The 6,946-nt window shown below is 51.1% G+C and overlaps 17 non-coding genes across 17 annotated transcripts; all 17 read right to left on the reverse strand.

The window, feature by feature from the left end:
* Positions 1–118: 118 nt before the first annotated feature.
* Positions 119–237, reverse strand: LOC141033547 (5S ribosomal RNA). The gene has a single exon (XR_012195385.1). It is a non-coding gene; the product is annotated as a 5S ribosomal RNA (ribosomal RNA).
* Positions 238–539: 302 nt separating this feature from the next.
* LOC141033548 (5S ribosomal RNA) lies at positions 540–658 on the reverse strand. Its single transcript, XR_012195386.1, has one exon. It is a non-coding gene; the product is annotated as a 5S ribosomal RNA (ribosomal RNA).
* A 302-nt stretch (positions 659–960) lies between these two features.
* On the reverse strand, positions 961–1,079 carry LOC141033549 (5S ribosomal RNA). The gene has a single exon (XR_012195387.1). It is a non-coding gene; the product is annotated as a 5S ribosomal RNA (ribosomal RNA).
* A 302-nt stretch (positions 1,080–1,381) lies between these two features.
* Positions 1,382–1,500, reverse strand: LOC141033566 (5S ribosomal RNA). The gene has a single exon (XR_012195403.1). It is a non-coding gene; the product is annotated as a 5S ribosomal RNA (ribosomal RNA).
* Positions 1,501–1,778: 278 nt separating this feature from the next.
* LOC141033550 (5S ribosomal RNA) lies at positions 1,779–1,897 on the reverse strand. The gene has a single exon (XR_012195388.1). It is a non-coding gene; the product is annotated as a 5S ribosomal RNA (ribosomal RNA).
* Positions 1,898–2,199: 302 nt separating this feature from the next.
* Positions 2,200–2,318, reverse strand: LOC141033551 (5S ribosomal RNA). The gene has a single exon (XR_012195389.1). It is a non-coding gene; the product is annotated as a 5S ribosomal RNA (ribosomal RNA).
* Positions 2,319–2,620: 302 nt separating this feature from the next.
* Positions 2,621–2,739, reverse strand: LOC141033552 (5S ribosomal RNA). Its single transcript, XR_012195390.1, has one exon. It is a non-coding gene; the product is annotated as a 5S ribosomal RNA (ribosomal RNA).
* Positions 2,740–3,041: 302 nt separating this feature from the next.
* Positions 3,042–3,160, reverse strand: LOC141033553 (5S ribosomal RNA). The gene has a single exon (XR_012195391.1). It is a non-coding gene; the product is annotated as a 5S ribosomal RNA (ribosomal RNA).
* Positions 3,161–3,462: 302 nt separating this feature from the next.
* On the reverse strand, positions 3,463–3,581 carry LOC141033554 (5S ribosomal RNA). The gene has a single exon (XR_012195392.1). It is a non-coding gene; the product is annotated as a 5S ribosomal RNA (ribosomal RNA).
* Positions 3,582–3,883: 302 nt separating this feature from the next.
* On the reverse strand, positions 3,884–4,002 carry LOC141033555 (5S ribosomal RNA). The gene has a single exon (XR_012195393.1). It is a non-coding gene; the product is annotated as a 5S ribosomal RNA (ribosomal RNA).
* Positions 4,003–4,304: 302 nt separating this feature from the next.
* LOC141033557 (5S ribosomal RNA) lies at positions 4,305–4,423 on the reverse strand. The gene has a single exon (XR_012195395.1). It is a non-coding gene; the product is annotated as a 5S ribosomal RNA (ribosomal RNA).
* Positions 4,424–4,725: 302 nt separating this feature from the next.
* Positions 4,726–4,844, reverse strand: LOC141033558 (5S ribosomal RNA). The gene has a single exon (XR_012195396.1). It is a non-coding gene; the product is annotated as a 5S ribosomal RNA (ribosomal RNA).
* A 302-nt stretch (positions 4,845–5,146) lies between these two features.
* Positions 5,147–5,265, reverse strand: LOC141033559 (5S ribosomal RNA). The gene has a single exon (XR_012195397.1). It is a non-coding gene; the product is annotated as a 5S ribosomal RNA (ribosomal RNA).
* Positions 5,266–5,567: 302 nt separating this feature from the next.
* LOC141033560 (5S ribosomal RNA) lies at positions 5,568–5,686 on the reverse strand. Its single transcript, XR_012195398.1, has one exon. It is a non-coding gene; the product is annotated as a 5S ribosomal RNA (ribosomal RNA).
* A 302-nt stretch (positions 5,687–5,988) lies between these two features.
* On the reverse strand, positions 5,989–6,107 carry LOC141033561 (5S ribosomal RNA). Its single transcript, XR_012195399.1, has one exon. It is a non-coding gene; the product is annotated as a 5S ribosomal RNA (ribosomal RNA).
* Positions 6,108–6,409: 302 nt separating this feature from the next.
* On the reverse strand, positions 6,410–6,528 carry LOC141033562 (5S ribosomal RNA). Its single transcript, XR_012195400.1, has one exon. It is a non-coding gene; the product is annotated as a 5S ribosomal RNA (ribosomal RNA).
* Positions 6,529–6,830: 302 nt separating this feature from the next.
* Positions 6,831–6,946, reverse strand: LOC141033569 (5S ribosomal RNA; the record flags this gene model as incomplete). The annotated part of the gene is made up of 1 exon (XR_012195406.1): positions 6,831–6,946. It is a non-coding gene; the product is annotated as a 5S ribosomal RNA (ribosomal RNA).

A 6,946-nucleotide genomic window follows, 5' to 3' on the forward strand; every position in this document is an offset into this window, starting at 1 on the left:
CGTGAATAATGAGCAGCGAGCTAAAACTTACCGTAAACGTGCAAAATAATAAAACGTGCTAAACATACGTCGCGCTCGTGCGTTTTGTTTTGCACGCGGTGCAAAACAAATTAAAAAGGGAATGCAACACGAGGACTTCCCAGGAGGTCACCCATCCTAGTACTACTCTCGCCCAAGCACGCTTAACTTCGGAGTTCTGATGGGATCCGGTGCTTTAGTGCTGGTATGATCGCATCCGACATGTTACCCCCGTCTTCGTCCCTTATGCTTGCCCCTCCCAGCTCCACTACACACACGATTGCACATTCCTTTGGCCGCTCCCGCTCAACTACGGAGACGAGTTTTACCACGGTTCAACCGCACCAGTGCCTATTTACCATGGTTTCGACCCCTTTCAGAACACGCTTGCCGCCGCTAGACGCGTGAATAATGAGCAGCGAGCTAAAACTTACCGTAAACGTGCAAAATAATAAAACGTGCTAAACATACGTCGCGCTCGTGCGTTTTGTTTTGCACGCGGTGCAAAACAAATTAAAAAGGGAATGCAACACGAGGACTTCCCAGGAGGTCACCCATCCTAGTACTACTCTCGCCCAAGCACGCTTAACTTCGGAGTTCTGATGGGATCCGGTGCTTTAGTGCTGGTATGATCGCATCCGACATGTTACCCCCGTCTTCGTCCCTTATGCTTGCCCCTCCCAGCTCCACTACACACACGATTGCACATTCCTTTGGCCGCTCCCGCTCAACTACGGAGACGAGTTTTACCACGGTTCAACCGCACCAGTGCCTATTTACCATGGTTTCGACCCCTTTCAGAACACGCTTGCCGCCGCTAGACGCGTGAATAATGAGCAGCGAGCTAAAACTTACCGTAAACGTGCAAAATAATAAAACGTGCTAAACATACGTCGCGCTCGTGCGTTTTGTTTTGCACGCGGTGCAAAACAAATTAAAAAGGGAATGCAACACGAGGACTTCCCAGGAGGTCACCCATCCTAGTACTACTCTCGCCCAAGCACGCTTAACTTCGGAGTTCTGATGGGATCCGGTGCTTTAGTGCTGGTATGATCGCATCCGACATGTTACCCCCGTCTTCGTCCCTTATGCTTGCCCCTCCCAGCTCCACTACACACACGATTGCACATTCCTTTGGCCGCTCCCGCTCAACTACGGAGACGAGTTTTACCACGGTTCAACCGCACCAGTGCCTATTTACCATGGTTTCGACCCCTTTCAGAACACGCTTGCCGCCGCTAGACGCGTGAATAATGAGCAGCGAGCTAAAACTTACCGTAAACGTGCAAAATAATAAAACGTGCTAAACATACGTCGCGCTCGTGCGTTTTGTTTTGCACGCGGTGCAAAACAAATTAAAAAGGGAATGCAACACGAGGACTTCCCAGGAGGTCACCCATCCTAGTACTACTCTCGCCCAAGCACGCTTAACTTCGGAGTTCTGATGGGATCCGATGCTTTAGTGCTGGTATGATCGCATCCGACATGTTACCCCCGTCTTCGTCCCTTATGCTTGCCCCTCCCAGCTCCACTACACACACGATTGCACATTCCTTTGGCCGCTCCCGCTCAACTACGGAGACGAGTTTTACCACGGTTCAACCGCACCAGTGCCTATTTACCATGGTTTCGACCCCTTTCAGAACACGCTTGCCGCCGCTAGACGCGTGAATAATGAGCAGCGAGCTAAAACTTACCGTAAACGTGCAAAATAATAAAACGTGCTAAACATACGTCGCGCTCGTGCGTTAATTAAAAAGGGAATGCAACACGAGGACTTCCCAGGAGGTCACCCATCCTAGTACTACTCTCGCCCAAGCACGCTTAACTTCGGAGTTCTGATGGGATCCGGTGCTTTAGTGCTGGTATGATCGCATCCGACATGTTACCCCCGTCTTCGTCCCTTATGCTTGCCCCTCCCAGCTCCACTACACACACGATTGCACATTCCTTTGGCCGCTCCCGCTCAACTACGGAGACGAGTTTTACCACGGTTCAACCGCACCAGTGCCTATTTACCATGGTTTCGACCCCTTTCAGAACACGCTTGCCGCCGCTAGACGCGTGAATAATGAGCAGCGAGCTAAAACTTACCGTAAACGTGCAAAATAATAAAACGTGCTAAACATACGTCGCGCTCGTGCGTTTTGTTTTGCACGCGGTGCAAAACAAATTAAAAAGGGAATGCAACACGAGGACTTCCCAGGAGGTCACCCATCCTAGTACTACTCTCGCCCAAGCACGCTTAACTTCGGAGTTCTGATGGGATCCGGTGCTTTAGTGCTGGTATGATCGCATCCGACATGTTACCCCCGTCTTCGTCCCTTATGCTTGCCCCTCCCAGCTCCACTACACACACGATTGCACATTCCTTTGGCCGCTCCCGCTCAACTACGGAGACGAGTTTTACCACGGTTCAACCGCACCAGTGCCTATTTACCATGGTTTCGACCCCTTTCAGAACACGCTTGCCGCCGCTAGACGCGTGAATAATGAGCAGCGAGCTAAAACTTACCGTAAACGTGCAAAATAATAAAACGTGCTAAACATACGTCGCGCTCGTGCGTTTTGTTTTGCACGCGGTGCAAAACAAATTAAAAAGGGAATGCAACACGAGGACTTCCCAGGAGGTCACCCATCCTAGTACTACTCTCGCCCAAGCACGCTTAACTTCGGAGTTCTGATGGGATCCGGTGCTTTAGTGCTGGTATGATCGCATCCGACATGTTACCCCCGTCTTCGTCCCTTATGCTTGCCCCTCCCAGCTCCACTACACACACGATTGCACATTCCTTTGGCCGCTCCCGCTCAACTACGGAGACGAGTTTTACCACGGTTCAACCGCACCAGTGCCTATTTACCATGGTTTCGACCCCTTTCAGAACACGCTTGCCGCCGCTAGACGCGTGAATAATGAGCAGCGAGCTAAAACTTACCGTAAACGTGCAAAATAATAAGACGTGCTAAACATACGTCGCGCTCGTGCGTTTTGTTTTGCACGCGGTGCAAAACAAATTAAAAAGGGAATGCAACACGAGGACTTCCCAGGAGGTCACCCATCCTAGTACTACTCTCGCCCAAGCACGCTTAACTTCGGAGTTCTGATGGGATCCGGTGCTTTAGTGCTGGTATGATCGCATCCGACATGTTACCCCCGTCTTCGTCCCTTATGCTTGCCCCTCCCAGCTCCACTACACACACGATTGCACATTCCTTTGGCCGCTCCCGCTCAACTACGGAGACGAGTTTTACCACGGTTCAACCGCACCAGTGCCTATTTACCATGGTTTCGACCCCTTTCAGAACACGCTTGCCGCCGCTAGACGCGTGAATAATGAGCAGCGAGCTAAAACTTACCGTAAACGTGCAAAATAATAAGACGTGCTAAACATACGTCGCGCTCGTGCGTTTTGTTTTGCACGCGGTGCAAAACAAATTAAAAAGGGAATGCAACACGAGGACTTCCCAGGAGGTCACCCATCCTAGTACTACTCTCGCCCAAGCACGCTTAACTTCGGAGTTCTGATGGGATCCGGTGCTTTAGTGCTGGTATGATCGCATCCGACATGTTACCCCCGTCTTCGTCCCTTATGCTTGCCCCTCCCAGCTCCACTACACACACGATTGCACATTCCTTTGGCCGCTCCCGCTCAACTACGGAGACGAGTTTTACCACGGTTCAACCGCACCAGTGCCTATTTACCATGGTTTCGACCCCTTTCAGAACACGCTTGCCGCCGCTAGACGCGTGAATAATGAGCAGCGAGCTAAAACTTACCGTAAACGTGCAAAATAATAAGACGTGCTAAACATACGTCGCGCTCGTGCGTTTTGTTTTGCACGCGGTGCAAAACAAATTAAAAAGGGAATGCAACACGAGGACTTCCCAGGAGGTCACCCATCCTAGTACTACTCTCGCCCAAGCACGCTTAACTTCGGAGTTCTGATGGGATCCGGTGCTTTAGTGCTGGTATGATCGCATCCGACATGTTACCCCCGTCTTCGTCCCTTATGCTTGCCCCTCCCAGCTCCACTACACACACGATTGCACATTCCTTTGGCCGCTCCCGCTCAACTACGGAGACGAGTTTTACCACGGTTCAACCGCACCAGTGCCTATTTACCATGGTTTCGACCCCTTTCAGAACACGCTTGCCGCCGCTAGACGCGTGAATAATGAGCAGCGAGCTAAAACTTACCGTAAACGTGCAAAATAATAAGACGTGCTAAACATACGTCGCGCTCGTGCGTTTTGTTTTGCACGCGGTGCAAAACAAATTAAAAAGGGAATGCAACACGAGGACTTCCCAGGAGGTCACCCATCCTAGTACTACTCTCGCCCAAGCACGCTTAACTTCGGAGTTCTGATGGGATCCGGTGCTTTAGTGCTGGTATGATCGCATCCGACATGTTACCCCCGTCTTCGTCCCTTATGCTTGCCCCTCCCAGCTCCACTACACACACGATTGCACATTCCTTTGGCCGCTCCCGCTCAACTACGGAGACGAGTTTTACCACGGTTCAACCGCACCAGTGCCTATTTACCATGGTTTCGACCCCTTTCAGAACACGCTTGCCGCCGCTAGACGCGTGAATAATGAGCAGCGAGCTAAAACTTACCGTAAACGTGCAAAATAATAAGACGTGCTAAACATACGTCGCGCTCGTGCGTTTTGTTTTGCACGCGGTGCAAAACAAATTAAAAAGGGAATGCAACACGAGGACTTCCCAGGAGGTCACCCATCCTAGTACTACTCTCGCCCAAGCACGCTTAACTTCGGAGTTCTGATGGGATCCGGTGCTTTAGTGCTGGTATGATCGCATCCGACATGTTACCCCCGTCTTCGTCCCTTATGCTTGCCCCTCCCAGCTCCACTACACACACGATTGCACATTCCTTTGGCCGCTCCCGCTCAACTACGGAGACGAGTTTTACCACGGTTCAACCGCACCAGTGCCTATTTACCATGGTTTCGACCCCTTTCAGAACACGCTTGCCGCCGCTAGACGCGTGAATAATGAGCAGCGAGCTAAAACTTACCGTAAACGTGCAAAATAATAAGACGTGCTAAACATACGTCGCGCTCGTGCGTTTTGTTTTGCACGCGGTGCAAAACAAATTAAAAAGGGAATGCAACACGAGGACTTCCCAGGAGGTCACCCATCCTAGTACTACTCTCGCCCAAGCACGCTTAACTTCGGAGTTCTGATGGGATCCGGTGCTTTAGTGCTGGTATGATCGCATCCGACATGTTACCCCCGTCTTCGTCCCTTATGCTTGCCCCTCCCAGCTCCACTACACACACGATTGCACATTCCTTTGGCCGCTCCCGCTCAACTACGGAGACGAGTTTTACCACGGTTCAACCGCACCAGTGCCTATTTACCATGGTTTCGACCCCTTTCAGAACACGCTTGCCGCCGCTAGACGCGTGAATAATGAGCAGCGAGCTAAAACTTACCGTAAACGTGCAAAATAATAAGACGTGCTAAACATACGTCGCGCTCGTGCGTTTTGTTTTGCACGCGGTGCAAAACAAATTAAAAAGGGAATGCAACACGAGGACTTCCCAGGAGGTCACCCATCCTAGTACTACTCTCGCCCAAGCACGCTTAACTTCGGAGTTCTGATGGGATCCGGTGCTTTAGTGCTGGTATGATCGCATCCGACATGTTACCCCCGTCTTCGTCCCTTATGCTTGCCCCTCCCAGCTCCACTACACACACGATTGCACATTCCTTTGGCCGCTCCCGCTCAACTACGGAGACGAGTTTTACCACGGTTCAACCGCACCAGTGCCTATTTACCATGGTTTCGACCCCTTTCAGAACACGCTTGCCGCCGCTAGACGCGTGAATAATGAGCAGCGAGCTAAAACTTACCGTAAACGTGCAAAATAATAAGACGTGCTAAACATACGTCGCGCTCGTGCGTTTTGTTTTGCACGCGGTGCAAAACAAATTAAAAAGGGAATGCAACACGAGGACTTCCCAGGAGGTCACCCATCCTAGTACTACTCTCGCCCAAGCACGCTTAACTTCGGAGTTCTGATGGGATCCGGTGCTTTAGTGCTGGTATGATCGCATCCGACATGTTACCCCCGTCTTCGTCCCTTATGCTTGCCCCTCCCAGCTCCACTACACACACGATTGCACATTCCTTTGGCCGCTCCCGCTCAACTACGGAGACGAGTTTTACCACGGTTCAACCGCACCAGTGCCTATTTACCATGGTTTCGACCCCTTTCAGAACACGCTTGCCGCCGCTAGACGCGTGAATAATGAGCAGCGAGCTAAAACTTACCGTAAACGTGCAAAATAATAAGACGTGCTAAACATACGTCGCGCTCGTGCGTTTTGTTTTGCACGCGGTGCAAAACAAATTAAAAAGGGAATGCAACACGAGGACTTCCCAGGAGGTCACCCATCCTAGTACTACTCTCGCCCAAGCACGCTTAACTTCGGAGTTCTGATGGGATCCGGTGCTTTAGTGCTGGTATGATCGCATCCGACATGTTACCCCCGTCTTCGTCCCTTATGCTTGCCCCTCCCAGCTCCACTACACACACGATTGCACATTCCTTTGGCCGCTCCCGCTCAACTACGGAGACGAGTTTTACCACGGTTCAACCGCACCAGTGCCTATTTACCATGGTTTCGACCCCTTTCAGAACACGCTTGCCGCCGCTAGACGCGTGAATAATGAGCAGCGAGCTAAAACTTACCGTAAACGTGCAAAATAATAAGACGTGCTAAACATACGTCGCGCTCGTGCGTTTTGTTTTGCACGCGGTGCAAAACAAATTAAAAAGGGAATGCAACACGAGGACTTCCCAGGAGGTCACCCATCCTAGTACTACTCTCGCCCAAGCACGCTTAACTTCGGAGTTCTGATGGGATCCGGTGCTTTAGTGCTGGTATGATCGCA

The sequence above is a fragment of the Aegilops tauschii genome, unplaced genomic scaffold, assembly GCF_002575655.3.
Source record: "Aegilops tauschii subsp. strangulata cultivar AL8/78 unplaced genomic scaffold, Aet v6.0 ptg000695l_obj, whole genome shotgun sequence".
In the NCBI taxonomy this organism is placed as follows: Eukaryota; Viridiplantae; Streptophyta; class Magnoliopsida; order Poales; family Poaceae; genus Aegilops; species Aegilops tauschii.